Here is an 18,102-nt window from a genome sequence, read left to right on the forward strand (position 1 = left end):
ATGGAGGAAGAATGGAGAGACATGAGGGCAGAATGGAAAATGACATGGGGCATAATAGTAGATGACAATGGGTTCAGAATGGAGAGACATTGGGGCAGAATGTAGACATGGGGCAGAATGAGAACTGACATTGGGCAGAATGGGAGATGACATGGGGCAGAATGTAGACACATGGTCAGAATGGAGACAAATGGGGACAGACTGGAGACAAATGGGGGCAAGATGAAGTCACATGGGGCCAGGATGGGAGAACATATGAGGACAGGATGAAGACATGAAGGGTCCAGAATGGAGTACATATGGGACCATGTTGGGGGATATTATTACTCTAGGGGTTAATTATGGATATTATTACTGCTGTGATGTATTTTATTTTTAATCATACTGTTTTCTGTGAGGGGGCTGTCCTGTTACTGTGCAGGGCGACACTATGTCCCTTTTCTTCCTTCATCTGGTGTAGTGTAGAAGTTGGGGGAAAATTGGAAAATGTGCTCTGGAAACTGCTCTAGATAACTATGTTATTTTCTTCAGAAACAAGGAAGAAATTATGGCGGTCTGTGCTGGATAAAGAAGAAAAGCGAAGATGAAGGACTTCACCTAGAGACGTCACCAGTGAGTCAAGGTGTGTTACCTGTACACTTACACTATACACTACATACAGAGCTCCTGTGTATAATGTCACTGCTGATCACTGTATTACCTGTACACTGACACTATATAAAAAGCTTCTGTGTATTATGTCACTGGTAATCATCTATCTTACCTGCACAGTTACACTATACACTGTATAGTATATACAGAGCTCCTGTGTAAAATGGCGCTTATGGTAATATTAGTATTGTGTTTTTTTATTAATGATCATTATTGTAGTATTCAGTCACTGTGTGTTCTGGTCATGGTGTGGCGGTAGATATTTCTTGTACATGGTATTATTCGGTCACTATGTGATGGTATCATGTGGTCTGGTTATGGTGTGACTGTATTTCTCCCTTGTATATGATATTATTGATCATTTTAAAAACTTTATGTGACACATTCCCTTAAAGAAAAATAAATAAAAATTTACCTAAAAAGAGAATTGGTCAATTTATCAAATGTTTAATAGGTTAGAGTAGAGTAGGGTCCGGCCAGAAGAGTCTCCGTATCATGGTGGTGGCTTTAAAAAATCCTTTGGCCAAAACAAAAGCTTCTGACGATGTATGTGATATTGTGTTCAATGGGAACTGTTAATGTGTGATTGGTGAGGACATGGTGCAGAAGTGGAGTTTTTCCAAGAGTGGACGGTGGGGCTGTGGAAGGTTGAGGGGTGGAGGTGGAGCTGGGGTGCAGGCGGAGCTAAGGTGCATCCTGGGGGTAGTCTCAAGGGGGCCCGAACATTTTGCCAGTATGGGGCCCTGAAATTCCTGGTGGCAGCCCTGACTGTTAATACCAAATATGCTGGGAGCAATCCAGTGCGCGCCTGTGTGCGGTGATGACAGCCCCTTCTTGTGCACGCTCACGCACTGGTCCTCTGCACACAGTGGGCAGCGCATGCACAGATTGAAAGCTTTGCTTGCCAATAGATGCCACTGCGCATGCTAACTGCTAAGCTACTGTGTCAGCCAATCACAGCGCTCCATCAGTGACATATGCAAATGAGCTTTTGGGAGAAGGGACAGAAGCAACGTCTTTTCAGGGTAAATCTCCTAAATCTCCACTGTAGCTGGGCTTTCTATAGCAGGAGGGTGTTCAGCAGGGGCGGCTCATTATATTAGCAGGGGCCGCTCCATTCTCTTGTGATGAGTCAAAAAAATGTCTCTCTCCCTAAGTTCAAAAATTCTCATTTTATGGACTATAAATACAGCTGAGGCCCAATAGTATGCTGGAGGTGAGAGGAAGGTCTGCACAATAGAGGTGAAGTGATGCCTCAGTGATCCTCTGGTTTTTTTATGACTCCATTAATCTGATTTTATTTTAAAGGAACTATAAATACAGCTCATGTACAGTGGAATATAAATATATATAATTATATATATAGGGGAGAGGAGGTCTCCACAATAAAATAAAAGTAATAAAAAAAGAAATCTACAGATGTGATGTGACACCTCAGATAGGTAGATAATGGGTAGATAGAGGAAATAACTATGATATGCCATGGACCTCCATAGCCCCCACCCTAGATGTGCCCCCATCCATTGTTCCTACAGTCCCTATTTCCTATTGTACACTTGCTTTGGCAAAATTAATGTGAATTTAGTCCGGTCAATAAAGCTAATTTGAATTTGATAGATAATGGATAGATAGATAGATCCATTTATCATTCGGTGCATATCTATATATCTACCAATGTATCACCTATCAAGCTGTTCATTATCTTTTATCAACTTATATAGCTAGCTGCTATCTATTAAATATCAAATATATCTATATCTTCACTAACTGCCTTCACCATGCTAGTTTCTGATAAGTTCTATATTCAGTATCCCTATGTACATACATACACTATCTTACCCGACCCCTATCTAACTAAATGGCCGGCCAGAAAATTAATAGTAACTTTTTTTTCCCCTTTTTTTGTAAAGGCACGACATGGGGGCAGAATGGGAGATGACATTGAGACCGAATGGGAGATGCCATTGGGACAGAATGGGAGATGCCATTGGGACAGAATGGGAGATGACATTGGGCAGAATGGGAGATGTCATTGAGACAGAATGGGAGATGTCATTGGGACAGAATGGGAGATGTCATTGGGACAGAATGGGAGATGACAATGGGACAGAATGGGAGATGACATGGAGCAGAATGGGAGATGCCATTGAGACAGAATGGGAGATGACATGGGGACAGAATGGGTGATGACATGGGTCAGAATGGGAGATGACATGGGGGCAGAATGGGAGATGACATGGGGGCAGAATGGGAGTTGACATGGGGGGCAGAATGGAGACATGGGGGCAGAATTGGAGATGACATGGGGGCCGAATGGGAGATGACATGGGGGCCGAATGGGAGATGACATGGGGGCCGAATGGGAGATGACACGGGGGCCGAATGGGAGATGACATGAAGGCTGAATGGCAGATGTCATTGGGGCCGAATGGGAGATGTCATTGGGGCCGAATGGGAGATGACTTGGGGGCAGAATGGGAGATGACATTGGGGGCAGATTTGGAGATGAAATAAGGGCAGAATGGAGAGACAGGATAAAATAGAGACTATGGGGGCAGAATGGGAGATGATATAGAGGCAAAATGGAGACATTGGGGACAGAATGGAGACATTGCGGGCAGAATGGAGACATACGGGGCAGAATGGAGAGACAGGATAAAATAGAGACTATGGGGGTAGAATGGGAGATGACATGGGGGCAGAATGGAGACATGGAGGCAAAATGGGAGATGACATGGGGCAGAATGGAGACATTGGGGGCAGGATGGAGACATACGGGGCAGAATGGGAGATGACTTGGGTTTAGAATGGAGACATGGGGGCAGAATGGGAGATGACATGGGGGCAGAATAGAGACATTGGGGGCAAAATGGGAGATGATATGGGGCAGAATGGAGACACGGTGCAGAATGGAGACACGTGGGCAGTATGGGAGATGACATAGAAGCAAAATGAAGGCACATGGTGGAAGAATGGAGAGACATGAGGGCAGAATGGAAAATGACATGGGGCAGAATGGTAGATGACAATGGGGTCAGAATGGAGAGACATTGGAGCAGAATGTAGACATGAGGCAGAATGGGAACTGACATTGGGCAGAATGGAGATGGCATGGGGGCATAATGGGAGATGACATGGGGCAGAATGTAGACACATGGTCAGAATGGAGACAAATGGGGGCAGAATGGAGACAAATGGGGGCAAGATGAAGTCACATGGGACCAGGATGGGAGAACATATGAGGACAGGATGAAGACATGAAGGGTCCAGAATGGAGTACATATGGGACCATGTTGGGGGATATTATTACTGTAGGGGTTAATTATGGATATTATTACTGCTGTGATGTATTTTATTTTTGAGGATACTGTTTTTAGTGAGGGGGGTGTCCCGTTACTGTGCAGGGCAACACTATGTCCCTTTTTTTTCTTCATATGGTGTAGTGTAGAAGTTAGGGAAAAATTGGGGATTGTGCTCTGGAAACTGCTCTAGATAACTATGTTAATTTTTGCAGAAATAAGGAAGAAATGATGGCGGTCTGTGCTGGATAAAGAAGAAAAGCGAAGATGAGGGACTTCAACTTGAGATGTCACCGGTGAGTTAGGGTGTTACCTGTATTCTTACACTATACACTATATACTACATACAGGGCTCCTGTGTATAATGTCACTGGTAAACGCTGTCTTACCTGTACAGTTACACTATACACTGTATGGTATATACAGAGCTCCTTTGTAAAATGGCGCTTATGGTAATATTAGTATTGTGGGTTTTTTTTATTAATGATCAGTATTCTACACTGTGTTCCAAATTATTATGCAAATAATATTTTCTCCGATTTTCCCAAATTACCTATATGAATTGCAGTCGTAATTTTCCAGTCAAATAACTATTAGAGTACAACTGTAAGGTTTTTGTACAAATTGCCTATGATAACAGTATATTTTTAAAAAAATAAAAAAGTCAAACTGCACTTAAAATGCATGTTCCAAATTATTATGCACAGCAGAGTTTTCAACCTTTTCATTTTAATCAAGAACACAAAAATGGTCATTTTTGAAATTCTATGCATTAGCAGGTTATTACAAACTGAAATCAAACAGTTTTCAACTCAAAACTTTATTCTAGGTGATGTTACATTTGCACATAGGACCGCATGTTCGAAAGGAGCTTCTGAACTCTCTCATCCATTGAATTTGTCAGGTTTTGGATGGTTTATGCTTCAATTGTTTTCATGAGGACAGAATACCCTCCCAGAGCTGTTGCTTAGATGTGAACTGCCTCCCGCCATCATAGACACTCCTTTTGATGTTGCTCCAGAGGTTCTCAATGGGGTTGAGGTCAGGGGAGCATGGGTGCCACACCATAAGTTTGTCCCCTTTTATGCCCATAGCAGCCAGAGATGCAGATGTGTTATGTGCAGCATGAGACGGGGCATTATCATGCATGAAATGATCTCGATGGTCCAGATGGATGGAGTGGAGGATGGCTGGTTGATGGACACCCCATGCAAACACGGCTACGACGCTAACAAAGAGGAGGTGGAGTAATGTTTTGGGCTGGAATCATGGGGAGAGAGATTGTCGGCCCTTTTAGGATCCCTGAAGGGGTAAAGATGAACTCCATAATGTATGTTGAGTTTCTCAAACAGCACTTCCTTCCATGGTTCAAGAAGAAGAACCGTGCATTCCGCAGCAAGATCATTTTCATGCATGATAATGCCCCGTCTCATGCTGCACATAACACATCTGCATCTCTGGCTGCTATGGGCATAAAAGGGGACAAACTTATGGTGTGGCACCCATGCTCCCCTGACCTCAACCCCATTGAGAACCTCTGAAGCATCATCAAAAGGGGTGTCTATGATGGCGGGAGGCAGTTCACATCTAAGCCAACAGCTCTGGGAGGGTATTCTGTCCTCATGAAAAACAATTGAAGCAGAAACCATCCAAAACCTGACAAATTCAATGGACGAGAGAGTTCAGAAGCTCCTTTCGAACAAGCGGTCCTATGTGCAAATGTAACATCACCTAGAATAAAGTTTTGAGTTGAAAACTGTTTGATTTCAGTTTGTAATAACCTGCTAATGCTTATAATTTAAAAAAATGACCATTTTTTTGTTCTTTATTAAAATGAAAAGGTTGAAAACTCTGCTGTGCATAATAATTTGGAACATGCATTTTGAGTGCAGTTTGAGTTTTTTATTTTTTTAAAAATATACTGTTATCATAGGCAGTTTGTACAAAAACCTTTCAATTGTACTCTAATAGTTATTTGACTGGAAAATTACAATGACTGCAATTCATATAGGTAATTTGGGAAAATCTGAGAAAATATTATTTGCATAACAATTTGGAACACAGTGTAGTATTCAGTCACTATGTGGTGGTAATATGTGGTGTGATCATGGTGTGATGGTATTTGTCTCTTGTATGTGGTATTATTCGGTCATGATGTGATGGTATCATGTGGTCTGGTTATGGTGTGAATGTATTTCTTCCGAGCTAGTGTGCCCCCTAGTTTTAGGGACAGGGTAGGAGCCCCTGTTCCCATATCACCCGACAGCTGTGTCGTGACAGGTAATACGTGGGTTGGTTATGGTGTGACTGTATTTCTCCCTTGTATGTGATATTATTGATCATTTTTAAAAACTGTATGTGACACATTCCCTTAAAGAAAAAATAAATAAAAATTGGCTAAAACAAAATCTTCTGGGAGCAATCCAGTGCGCGCCTGTGTGCGGTGATGACAGCCTGTTAGAACCTTGCTCTTAGGTTTTTTCCTTTGCTGGTCACATGACCTTGTTGGCCTATTTAATCCTGCTCCGCCCTTCTGGCTTTGCTGGACTTCATTGTATAACTACTTTCTAGCTAGCCTGTGCTCTGTATCTAACTCTGTTAGTTTGCTTGGTCTACGGACCTCTATGTTCTATATATTTTGTTTGTTCGTCTGTCTGCTACTATTTCTGTTAGGAGGTGTCCCATTTTCCTCCCAGTCCTTAGTACTTGTAGGGTTTCCTTCCCCACATCTATAGGTCTCCGTACAGACTAGCTTAGGACTTTAGCAGGTCTGATCGCAGGATTAGGTTCCCTGTTACATCGTAGGGATTCAGCTGAGTTCTATCGTAGGGACAGATCTCCTCTCTTTCCTTAGCTCTGGTAGCAGAACATAACACAGCCCCTTCTTGTGCACGCTCCCGCACTGGTCCTCTGTACACAGTGGGCAGCGCATGCGCAGATTGAAAGCTTTGCTTGCCAATAGATGCCTCTGCGCATGCTCACTGCTAAGCTACTGTGTCAGCCAATCACAGCGCTCCATCAGTGACATATGCAAATGAGCTTTTGGGACAAGGGACAGAAGCAACGTCTTTTCAGGGTAAATCTCCTAAATCTCCACTGTAGCTGGGCTTTCTATAGCAGGAGGGTGTTCAGCAGGGGCGGCTCATTATATTAGCAGGGGCCGCTCCATTCTCTTGTGATGAGTCAAAAAAATGTCTCTCTCCCTAAGTTCAAAAATTCTCATTTTATGGACTATAAATACAGCTGAGGCCCAGTAGTATGCTGGAGGTGAGAGGAAGGTCTGCACAATAGAGGTGAAGTGACGCCTCAGTGATCCTCTGGTTTTTTTATTACTCCATTAATCAGATTTTATTTTAAAGGAACTATAAATACAGCTCATGTACAGTGGAATATAAATATATATAATTATATATATAGGAGAGAGGAGGTCTCCACAATAAAATAAAAGTAATAAAAAAAGAAATCTACAGATGTGATGTGACGAACACTGGAGAACACTGAGCACAAGGCATATATAGAAAAAACTTTATTGAAAATAGAAAAATCACATTAAAAAGTGCATATTCCAAATACGTGCAGGTTGCGGAACAAATTAGTATACAGAGATAGATAAAAGAATGGCCATGGTCACACTGCAGCGAAGAATAGGGAATACCCGTAATAATAAATAACCGAAATATAAGCTGCAAATATGTAGGTACTCACAAGACACAGTACCAAAAAGTCCTATATATATATATATATATATATAGTAAGGAAGTAGATTCGAGTAAGAGCAATCAGTAAATGATTATAAGAACCGACGACAACATGGATAATATATATGTAAACATAAAGACAGTTCAAAAAGGTGTCAGGCATAAAACCTTTAGAAATATCCAAAGTATATGTATTGTCAGATATCAGTGACTCACCGATATAGTCACCAACGATTGCTCAGCAAGGGGGAGGGAGAGGTAGGAAGGAGTGGAGGGGGTGGGCGAACAGGGCAGGAGCGAGCAAGTGTGGGACCTGCAAGCCTCGACGCGCGTTTCGCGGGATTGGCTTTGTCAAGAGGCGTCGCAATTCAAAGCACCGGCGTCTTTTTTTAAATATACCGCTCGATTGGTCACATGTCCGATCATGTGACAGGAAGAAGATGGCCGCCAACCGGAAGACGTATACGGCGCATGCGCGGGGACCGTCACAACATCCCGTTCCCCGCCGCGTCCGTCATGACAACTGCGCAGCCCCAGAAGTGCCAAACAGACAACGTCCGGAGCAGCGCCGGCACCATGGAGACAGACTCGCGGGATCGCAGGAGGGTGAGTAGCCCCGTGCATGTGCGCCGCCTGCCCAGAGGGCTGCATCCAGCTTCCACCGTAGATCCAAGTCCATATTTTATGTACGATCACATCACACGGGAGTACATGTCTCCTAGATTATAATCAGTGTGCATACATCTAAAACAATAACAGGCATCCAAATACATATAGTTAAGTACAAGGACTAGGAATTTAAATTCCAAGGCAGGGAGTGAGCAGCCGAGGGGGCAGAGTCCGTAGGAGTCAGTCAGCCATTCCTTTTCTTTTTGTTCTATAGAGAGCGGAAGGGGTTTCAACAAGATGGAAACATCAGAGCCGGTATAGGGACCACAAATGGAAAAACACTAAATAGAGGGAATATGAGAAAAAAGAAAAGTTAAAATCAAGAATGTTAAAAGTAAATATTAAAATGAGCAGACCACAGGAGCTCGTCCCGCCACTACAAATATACAGAGCAGGGGCTACAGGAGAGCAGAGATTCAATACCAAGAATATTGGATTATATATGATACAGGGAGAGATCAACTGTCCCTGAGTCAGGGTTGGATGTAACCCTCCAAGAATATCAGATAGATAATAAAGGGAATAATAGTTCAACTGAGGCGCAGAGCAACACCGTTAGATGTCATAGAAAAGGTGAGAAGCCTAGATTTTCATTCAGACCCCGTGGTGCCAGGGTGTCAAGAGTGATGATCCATCGCGCCTCCTTTTGTGCCAGGAGGCGTTTAGCATTCCCACTCCGGGAGCCAAGGCACACTTTATCAATCCCCCGCACTTTAAGTGAGCGGGAATCACAGTTATGAGCGGCCTTGAAATGCCGTGGTAGTGTCTTCAGCTCCCGGGGATCAGTGGCTGTTCGTGCTGCGCCAATGTCCCGAACATGTTCCCGAACTCTGATTCCAAGCTCCCTAGTTTTTAAGCCAATGTATATCAATTGGCACCCACATGTGGCAAGGTAAACCACGTGTGTGGTGCCACAGGAGATAAAATGGCAGATGTCAAATTGGCGGGAGCCATCAGAGTTGGGGAATGATGTACAACGAAGGACATTGGCACAAGCAACACAATGGCCACATGGGAATGAGCCCACCGTGGGACCAGGGGATCCAAATGGATTAGGCCGGAAGGGGACATAGTGGCTCGCAACCAAAATGTCCCCCAACGTTTCAGAGCGTCGTGGTGTCATAAGTGGGAAATCACCTATCCGCACCCGCAGGGAGGGCTCCGTGTTAAGTATACCCCAATGTCGAGAGAGAATCCGCCGCATAGCTCCCCACTCGTGATTGAATGTGGATATGTAGCGGATCCTCTCCGATGTCCCATGCTTGGGCACCATAGAGGGGTGGATAAGATGATCCCTAGGAGTGTCTCGGGCTCTCCTATAGCCACGACCGATACATCGGTTTAAAACGCTCAGCAGGCTCGTAACCAGGAGCAGGACATCGTGGAAAGATTCTTTCCACGATATCGCTGCTCCCCTGATTGTTGGTGAGCCTGCCTGTTTGACAGCTCACCAGCGACTACATAGCGACGCAGCAACGATCCCTGACAGGTCGTATCGTTGTCGGGATCGTTGCAGCGTCGATAAGTGTGACGGGGCCTTTACTGTATATAGCTAGCTGCTATCCATTGTGTCACTGGTATGGTATATAAGGGGAGGTATGTGTCGCACAGGTTGCTGGCCTGTGTGAACTGAAACCAGTGGACTTTCTGCCAGCATGTTATATGCTGATGGGTTAACTCACTTAAAGTTCGTGGTTTCAGGGGAATGACAGTGATGGGAGGGACGTCATTCCCGATACCTCCGGCTGTGGCTGAGCATCATTTAAATATTCTGTCCTGTGTTTTTTCCTTTGAGTTGTGTTTGGAGAGGCGAGGTCTCCAGACTGGACAGCCATAGCTCAGGAGGAGCTGAAGGCTGGACATAACCTGTGTAGACGACCCGCACACACGTATATGGACTGTGCTACAGTTTATCTTTTGTTTTGTTGTTTAGCCAAGTAAGGCTGTATTTATTTTGCTGGAGTGCAGAGCTTTATGCTGTTAATAAAGCCTGCAAAGAAAACCCGGGTTCCTGAGTCTACTTCCGGAAGTGGCCGAGCGAGTCGTCCTACCACACTATTACATATCAAATATATCTATATCTTCACTAACTGCCTTCACCGTGCTAGTATCTGATAAGTTCTATATTCAGTATCCCTATGTACATACATACACTATCTTACCCGACCCCTATCTAACTAAGTGGCCGGACAGAAAATTAATAGAAACTTTTTTTTTTCCTTTTTTTTGTAAAGCCACACTATGGGGACAGAATGGGAGATGACATGGGACAGAATGGGAGATGTTATTGGGGCCGAATGGGAGATGACATGGGGGCCGAATGGGAGATGACATGGGGGCAGAATGGCAGATGTCATTGGGGCCGAATGGGAGATGACATGGGGGCAGAATGGGAGATGACATGGGGGCGGAATAGAAGATGACATGGGGGCCGAATGGGAGATGTCATTGGGGCCGAATGGGAGATGTCATTGGGGGCCGAATGGGAGATGTCATTGGGGCCGAATGGGAGATGTCATTGGGGCCGAACGGGAGATGACATGGGGGCCGAATGGGAGATGACTTGGGGCAGAATGGGAGATGATATAGGGGCAGAATGGGAGATGACATGGGGGCAGAATGGGAGATGACATGGGGCAGGATGGTGCAAAATAACCTCGGCACTCAATATGTGAAAAATAGATGTAAAATTTATTACAGTTCAAACAAAACAGACGTTTCGGCCTTAATCTGCGGCCTTCATCAGTGTGGTCTACAACCAAAAATAAGATAACAATCAAATTACAGAATATAAGTGTAAGGTTATACAGAACAAAGGATTTTAGATAAAGAAAATACTAAAAATAAAAAATAAAAAATCAGTGTCACTTTTAGAATGAATTCAGTACACATAATAGGAGGCTTCAGTAAAAAGGAACATACCAAGTTGTTTGGAGTCAGGTGTATGGGGAGAATGGGCAGTTGCCTCTGGGAGCATGTGTCAATCCTGTAGAAGTAGGTCATTAGGTAAGGTGCCAAAAACCCCAAATATGCTAGGGTGCTGTCAGTTTATCAAAATGGTGCCTACCTGTTCATCTGTAAGGGAGGTCCTAGTGTCCAAACGCGGTGTCCACCGCTGGTTAGTGTGAGGTGACACAGTATGGTAGTCCATGGTACTATTTAAAGGCGCAGGGGGGGATGGTGATTGGCTAATGGGCCCATGGTAGTGAGTGGTGCAACGCAGCTCTGCGTGTCAGCAGAGTAGCGTGCGTTCCGTGAAATCGGATGTGACGTCACCAGATGTGACGTCACCGGATATGTCATCCGTGGAGACAGGAAGTCCTATGCGTTTCACGTACAGACAAGTGCGTTCCGAGAGACCGGATGTGACTTCACCGTATGTGACGTCATCTGGATATGACACGCGCGGAAACAGGAAGTCCTATGCGTTCCACAGTTTAGGAAGTGTTTCTCCATACATAGAGGTGTGCGTTCCACAGTCAGAGGGGGCGGTTACTGTCATGGTGGTCATCAGTCATCATGTCACGTGGATAGAAGTGCATGGTGGTGAACTAGGAAAGTGCATCCAGGGCTGTGTAGTCCATTCTTTTGTGGTGGATCAGTGATCAGTCCATGGATGGTGTCCAACATAACATAATATCGTTATAAATTTTATCTGCAATATAAAATGAATAGTTAAGACCAATCATAACCATGGGATAATAATCACGACTTGTAATGTTGTTAATTAGCTTATAAATACATATCAATACAGATAGATCCCATCATGTTGTGTGAACTGACCACCGGTTCAAGCACTTAATTCATTCGAGGTGAATATCCATCAGATGAAGGAGGCCAAGTCATAGTCCCTGTTGAGACCCCTGGGGGCAAGGGACTGTAGTCCGTGTATCCAGTATGCCTCCCTCTGTTTGAGCAGGCGTACACGATCGCCACCTCTCCGTGGCAGTAATACCTGTTCCAATACCTGGAATTTCAATTGTGAGATCTGATGTCCTTGTGTGATGAAATGGAACGGGATAGGTAATAATGAATTTTTGCAATGGATGGTGGATTTATGCTTGGAAATTCTGTCCTTAATTGGTTGGGTGGTCTCACCGACGTATACAAGGCCACACGGGCACTTGATCAGATAAACGACAAATGATGTCTCACAGGTGAAGAAATTGTGTATTTTATATCTCTTCCCAGATTGTGGATGTTGGATGGTATCGCCCCGTATGACATTGTTGCATTGCCTGCATTGCAGGCAGGGGAATGTCCCTGTCCTGGGATTCTGTAAAAATCTCTGCCTTGGGCCTGGGTTTGCCCCTCCGATGTCTGCACGTACTAAAGAGTCCCTCAGGTTAGTTGGTCGTTTGAAACAGGGTAGAAATGGCATTTGGAAGGATGGAATGTCTGGGTAACCTGTGCCTAGTATGTTCCAATGTTTCCTGATAGCTTTGTGGAGTACATAAGCATATGGATGGTACGTGTGTACAAAGGGGATACGATCCCTAGTAGGGGTGCGTTGGCGGGCGGGCGTTATGTGCTTCTGGTCCAGGACGGAAGTGGGGTAACCTCTCTCTAGAAACTTGTCTCTCATTTCCCGGAGTCTCGCCCGTTTAAGCCGTTCATCAGTTACAATTCTGTCCACTCTTTTAAATTGGGACTTGGGGATGGAATTTTTCATGGCCCTGGGGTGGTTACTGGTAAAGTACAACAAACTGTTGCGATCGGTTGGTTTGGAGAACAGATCTGTGGATAAAGTGCCTTGTTGGTCTTTCAATACCATAGTGTCCAGGAAACTGACCTGATGAAGATCGCTGGTCATAGTGAAATTGAGGTCAGGCCAGGCTGTGTTAAGGCCCGAAAAGAATTCAACTAAGGACTCTTGTGTCCCGGCCCATACGCAAAAGATGTCATTTATATATCTCTTCCACATGATGGAATATCTTTGAAAGAGTGGGTGTGGATAGACGACATCACTTTCAAAGGCTGCCATGTAGCAGTTTGCGTATGGGGGGGCCACATTTGATCCCATGACGGTTCCTCTCACCTGGAGGTAGAAGGCATCTTGAAATAGGAAAATATTTCTGGTGAGAACTAAGTTGAGGAGGTCTATGCAGAGACTAGATATCCTGGAGTCTGTACCAGATTGTGACAGTAATTGTTGGACCGTGGTGATGCCTTGATCATGGGGTATGGATGTGTATAGGTCCTTTACGTCGAAGTAGACTAGGATGGCATTGGAGGGAACTTGTCCGATGTCTCTTAAGCCTTCCAGGAAGGCACCTGTGTCCAACAGATAGGATGGACTATGCTGGGTCAAAGGTGTGAGAAATTTCTCTAGGAAAATTGAGAGTAGTGATAGTAATGAATCGGTGGAGGCCACTATGGGCCTGCCGGGGGGTTGTTCCAAATTTTTATGTATCTTGGGCAGAACGTAAAAGACTGGGGTAATAGGAAATTTCTTAATAAGAAATTTGCTTGTTTTAGAGTCTATAACACCCGCTGTTTGGTATTTCTGGACCGTGGTCTGGATTAGTGTATTTAAACACAGCGTGGGGTCATCCGGTAGGGGTCGGTAGGTTGTTGTGTCTCCCAGTTGTCGTTCTATTTCTTTGATATAGTCATTTTTATTCATCACTACGATCGCTCCCCCTTTGTCTGCTGGTTTGATTATGAGTGATTTGATATCTTTTAGTTCCCTCAAGGCTTGTTGGTCTAATGGTGTCAAGTTCTGTTGATAGTGTAACTTGCCCCTTTCACAATCTGTACGTAACTTCTGAAAAGCCCCATCTATGAAACCAATAAATGTCTCTAGTGCATGCGTGCCGTGTGGTGGTCTGTACATGCTTTTGTTCCGTAGACCAAGTTCCTCGGCCATGATGAGTGCCCTAGTGTCAATTTGACTCTGGTACTGAATTGGTATTGGTTTGGAGAAATGCGTTTTTAATCGTAGTGTGCGATAAAATCTCTGTAATTCCATGTCCAACCGAAATGTGTTATATCTACCCAGTGGACAAAAAGACAAACCCCTTTGTAATACAGATAACTGTGGAATACTTAGGGTATGTGAAGATATATTTACCACCAAGGGGTTGCTTGGGACCTCGTTACTCGATTGTAGTCCATGTTTCTTGTGTTGCCTGCCCCGCCGCGTCTTCTTCTTTGTTGTCGTCCTGGAAGGCCTAAAAAAGGAGCAGAAGGAGAATGATGATCTCGTCTGTCCGCCTCCGAGCCTGATGTAGAGGCGTCTGAGGGGGATTTGCTGTAGTGGTAGAAGCTTTTGGCCGTAGATGAATTGTCCTGCCATCGGTACACTCTATTCAATGCGTAATCTTCCATGTCCCATGCAAATTTTGACCTTTTTCATGCTTCTGTGTCCCGTTGGTGATTCTCAATGTTAGTCTTGATCTTGTTTTGTAGACCAGCGTATTCTTCCGGAGTTATAGTTGTCTGGAGTTGGGTCTCTATGTTTTTGATTTCTTCTTTCGTCATGACAGTGGCCTTGTTTAGAAAGTCAACAGTTAGCATCATTAAATCAAAGGAACATTTGTTTAGAATTTGTTCAAACTTAGTTGTATATTCAGTATTATTCGCGAATAGGGTTGGCCGTAGCTGTACCCTCAGTCCCCTTGGGATGGGCTGGGTTTTTAGGTACTCGGTAAGTGTGGCACAATGTAGTTCCTGGTTGACAAGATGTCGACGTTCCCTTTCCAAATCTCTCCCCCGGGTTTCCTTGGGTGCGACCTTCAAAAAATCACTGTAAAAGCTTGATTGTGCAAAAATACTAGAAGTCTCCTCAGCATTATATGAGAAGATAAGAGGAATAGACATGACACTACAGTGTGCAGGTGGGGCAGGATGGTGACATGAAGACAGAATGGGAGATGACATTGGGGCCAAATGGGAGATGACATTGGGGCCAAATGGGAGATTACATGGGGGCCGAATGGGAGATGTCGGTGGGGGCCGAATGGGAGATGACATGGGGGCCGAATTGGAGATGACATGGGGGCCGAATGGGAGATGACTTGGGGGCCGAATGGGAGATGACATGAGGGCAGAATGGAAGATGACATGGGGGTCAGAATGGAGACAAGGGGGGCAGAATGGAGAAATGGGGGCAGACTGGAGACATGGGGGCAGACTGGAGACATGGGGGCAGACTGGAGACATGGGGTCAGAATGGGAGATGTCATTGGGGCCGAATGGGAGATGTCATTGGGGCCGAATGGGAGATGTCATTGGGGCCGAATGGGAGATGTGATTGGGGCCGAATGGGAGATGTCATTGGGGCCGAATGTGAAATGACATGGGGGCCGAATGTGAAATGACATGGGGGCCGAATGGGAGATGTCATTGGGGGCCGAATGGGAGATAACATGGGTGGGGGCCGAATGGGAGATGACATGGGGGCCGAATGGGAGATGACTTGGGGGCAGAATGGAAGATGACATGGGGGTCAGAATGGAGACAAGGGGGGCAGAATGGAGATATGGGGGCAGACTGGAGACATGGGGGCAGACTGGAGACATGGGGTCAGAATGGGAGATGTCATTGGGGCCGAATGGGAGATGTCATTGGGGCCGAATGGGAGATGTCATTGGGGCCGAATGTGAAATGACATGGGGGCCGAATGGGAGATGACATGGGGGCCGAATGGGAGATGACTTGGGGTAGAATGGGAGATGACTTGGGGCAGAATGGGAGATTACATGGGGGCAGGATGGTGACATAAAGGCAGAATGGGAGATGTCGTTGGGGCCGAATGGGAGATGTCATTGGGGCCAAATGGGAGATGTCATTGGGGCCGAATGGGAGATGTCATTTGGGCCCAATGGGTGATGACATGAGGGCAGAATAGAGACAAATGGGGCCAGGATGAGACAACATATGAGGACAGGATGAAGACATGAAGGGTCCAGAATGGAGTACATATGGGACCATGTTGGGGGATATTATTACTGCAGGGGTTAATTATGGATATTATTACTGCTGTGATGTATTTTATTTTTGAGGATACTGTTTTCAGTGAGGGGGTGTCCTGTTACTGTGCAGGGAGAGACTATATCACTTTTTTTTCTTCATCTGGTGTAGTGTAGAAGTTGGGGGAAAATTTGGAAATGTGCTCTGGAAACTGCTCTAGATAACTATGTTATTTTCTGCAGAAATGAGTCCTGGCTGGAAGAAATTATGGCGGTCTGTGCTGGATAAAGAAGAAAAGCGAAGATGAAGGACTTCACCTAGAGACGTCACCGGTGAGTCAGGGTGTTAACTGTACACTTACACTATACACTACATAGTACATACAGGGCTCCTGTGTATAATGTCACTGGTGATCACTTTATTACCTGTACACTGACAGTATATTCAGAGCTCCTGTGTATAATGTCACTGGTGATCCCTGTATTATCTGACACTGACACTATATATAAAGCTCCTGTTTATATCACTGGTGATCGCTGTCTTACCTGTACACTTACACTATACACTGTATAGTATATTCAGAGCTCCTGTGTATAATGGCACTTATGGTAATATTAGTATTGTGTTTTTTTTTACTAATGATCAATATTGTAGTACTCAGTCACTATGTGGTGGTAATATGTGGTGTGATAATGGTGTGATGGTATTTGTCCCTTGTGTGTGGTATTATTCAGTCACTATGTGGTGGTAATATGTGGTCTGGTCATGGTGTGGCGGTAGATATTTCTTGTGCATGGTATTATTCGGTCACTATGTGATGGTAATATGTGGTCTGGTTATGGTGTGACTGTATTTCTCCCTTGTGTGTGATATTATTGATCATTTTTAAAAACTTTATGTGACGCATTCCCTTAAAGAAAAAAAAAAAATGTACCTAAAAAGAGAATTGATCAATTTAACAAATGTTTAATAGGTTAGAGTAGAGTAGGGTCCGGCCAGAAGAGTCTCCTTATCATATTGGCGGCTTAAAAAAATCTTTTGGCCAAAACAAAAGCTTCTGGCTATGTATGTAATCTGGTGTTCAATGGGAACTGTTAAAGTGTGATTGGTGAGGACATGGTGCAGAAGTGGAGTTTTTCCAAGAGTGGACGGTGGGGCTGTGGAAGGTTGAGGGGTGGAGGTGGAGCTGGGGTGCAGGCGGAGCTAAGGTGCAGCGGGGGGGTAGTCTCAAGGGGGCCCGAACATTTTGCCAGTATGGGGCCCTGAAATTCCTGGTGGCAGCCCTGACTGTTAATACCAAATATGCTGGGAGCAATCCAGTGCGCGCCTGTGTGCAGTGATGACAGCCCCTTCTTGTGCACGCTCACGCACTGGTCCTCTGTACACAGTGGGCAGCGCATGCGCAGATTGAAAGCATTGCTTGCCAATAGATGCCACTGCGCACGCTAACTGCTAAGCTACTGTGTCAGCCAATCACAGCGCTCCATCAGTGACATATGCAAATGAGCTTTTGGGACAAGGGACAGAAGCAACCTTTTCAGGGTAAATCTCCTAAATCTCCACTGTAGCTGGGCTTTCTATAGCAGGAGGGTGTTCAGCAGGGGCGGCTCATTATATTAGCAGGGGCCGCTCCATTCTCTTGTGATGAGTCAAAAAAATGTCTCTCTCCCTAAGTTCAAAAATTCTCATTTTATGGACTATAAATACAGCTGAGGCCCAGTAGTATGCTGGAGGTGAGAGGAAGGTCTGCACAATAGAGGTGAAGTGACACCTCAGTGATCCTCCGTTTTTTTTATGACTCCATTAACAGATTTTATTTTAAAGGAACTATAAATACAGCTCATGTACAGTGGAATATAAATATATATAAT

At 44.8% G+C, this 18,102-nt stretch overlaps 1 long non-coding RNA gene across 11 annotated transcripts in view; it reads left to right on the forward strand.

Annotated features, from left to right (window-relative positions):
• The window catches only part of LOC141161581 (uncharacterized), a 239,147-nt gene extending 222,576 nt beyond the window's left edge, over positions 1–16,571 (forward strand). For 10 of the 11 annotated variants that reach the window (XR_012250652.1, XR_012250644.1, XR_012250648.1 and 7 more), the window contains 3 exons: positions 532–622; positions 4,166–4,246; positions 16,474–16,571. This is a non-coding gene — a long non-coding RNA (uncharacterized lncRNA). The remainder of the gene's footprint in view (positions 1–531; positions 623–4,165; positions 4,247–16,473) is intronic. The other variant, XR_012250654.1, reaches the window with a different exon arrangement.
• Positions 16,572–18,102: the final 1,531 nt, after the last annotated feature.

This window comes from Phyllobates terribilis, unplaced genomic scaffold (genome assembly GCF_046119375.1).
Source record: "Phyllobates terribilis strain yellow unplaced genomic scaffold, ASM4611937v1 Scaffold_9__5_contigs__length_417890890, whole genome shotgun sequence".
Classification (NCBI taxonomy): Eukaryota; Metazoa; Chordata; class Amphibia; order Anura; family Dendrobatidae; genus Phyllobates; species Phyllobates terribilis.